The following is a 2,099-nucleotide window of genomic DNA, read 5'->3' as shown; positions in this document are numbered from 1 at the left end:
ATATTAAATTAACATGACTTAATGCTTCCCTTAGTTATGCCTGGTTTTCACAATAAAACCTATTTCAGTTAATCAGTCATATGTCTTTATAGAAACATCTAATTGTTAGAAACAGCTTGAGCCACCTGCATTATGAACTCACAATTTGTTTACTTCCAGGAATGAAGGGATGTGGGACGTTTATTTTATGTCTAATCTCACAGTTATTTGGTGAGAGTCTTAAGAGGGATGAGTTCATCATGTTCAGTCACCAAAGATAAGCACGGTGACCTAAGACAATGTGTTTTTGTGGTCAAGGCAGTGTAGGATCTGACAGCACTGACGTTGTAAAAAGTTGCATTACTAAGAACTGGTTACGGGTCAAGGGAGTTTTGCTCAAAAGAAAAAAAAAGAAAAGGCCTGATAATGTAGAACCAATCTGTAAATTGATCCAAAGATCCATCTCTTCCTTCAAAGAATCCAAGGTATCACCATTAACAATATGGATGGGTAACTTGATCCAGACCCCCACAAGGGATATGTTATTTCTAGGAACAGATACAGTATGTAAGATATCATTCTAGATCTCTTACATCCTGAGTGTGACTGTAAAGAGGATTATTATACTCAAAAAAAGGATTCAGTAAATTTTTAGCTTTCTTTAACTACTTTGTTTATATCAATCATATATTTTAACTGGCATAGGTTTTTTGTATCATAGTCTCAGTTTCATTTGGAATTGTCATGCTCAGAATGTTTCTGAATGAAAGAATGTGGTCAATGGAATGTTTTGACAGAGACATGACTAAGGATAGTCACCATGTATCTTGTAGTGACTAGCCACCTCACACTGAGCTACAATTGCCTGACATTATTTCTATCTGTGCTGTGAAATCCACATGTGAGTTATGTCACTGTTACCACAAAATTACCGAGACAAATGACTGGACAGATCATATGGTCATTTGATCATATGGTATCTACTTCATCATTTGAAATCCATGAGGTTGTAATAGGTGTAATCTAAAAAAGGAAATGTCTTTTATATTTATATCATTCTTGGGTAGTAAATCTATTTCTATGAATAACAATATTAGAAAAATAAGTGACTAGATAAGAGAGGAAGCAAGAGATTGTGACACATGTTGGAAAGGCGAGAAGTCCACATAGGCTGGACTAACAGTTAGAGGAAGCCTTCATACAACTGAAAAGGACTGATAATGATCATGTTTCTTTTAAAAAAAAAAAAACAGGCTTCAGTATCCCCAGATAGTTTCAATGTTAATAAACAAATTAATTTAAACACACATGCATCTATGTTGCTGTGCATTGAGTATTTTTCTTCTAATCCTATAGAAGTTCGTGCATTAAAGAATCATGCTAGGAACTAGAACCAAGAACAGTTTCCAGATAAACAAGCGTAAAGCATTTTAAGTCAAAGAATTAAAGGTTTAGATCTTGACTTGGTACATTTCTGGATTTAAAGAAATGTTCTACTCAGAGGAAATAAATATTTTTAGGCTTGTTAATGGGGACCTTGTATTCAAAATCCTCAAGGGCATTTACAATCCAACCAAAGAACTTCTTCTGAAACAACACTGAAACATGAACCAGAGGACTAGCTTGAAAACTATGGGGAAGTGCATAAAAAAGAAGAACAGGAGACATATTTTATGCAAAAAAAGTTATGCAATGTTGTCCAATCTCAAATTACAACCTTTTTCAAAAAACACCTTAATGAAATCCTTCTGTCATTTAGCTTTGACCATCCAAAATGGGGTAGGGTGGGCAAATGGCTGCCTCTTGTTGTTGCCTTACTTACAGTATGTTTTAATGGAAAGAAAATAGGGAATGAATTTTCCTCTCAAGTACAGAAAAATGGCAAGTAATTCTCTCAAAGTGTTTGCAGAGCATGAGTTAATGTAATTTTGTATCTGTGAGTGTGAAAGGTGTGTAACTACATCATCAGGGGTTGTAATGTAATGCCATATCTTAATGAAGAGGTTGGGTGTAACCAGATGCTCTGGACATTGTGTACACCTGAGAGATTTGACGCATTCAACAATAACTAGCTTATGATTTCATACTCCTTACTCTTATCCAATAACAAACAGCCTTTC

The sequence above is a fragment of the Lepisosteus platostomus genome, chromosome 10 (genome assembly GCF_059453375.1).
Source record: "Lepisosteus platostomus isolate fLepPlt1 chromosome 10, fLepPlt1.hap1, whole genome shotgun sequence".
In the NCBI taxonomy this organism is placed as follows: Eukaryota; Metazoa; Chordata; class Actinopteri; order Semionotiformes; family Lepisosteidae; genus Lepisosteus; species Lepisosteus platostomus.
Note: the sequence above shows the minus strand (reverse complement) of the source record.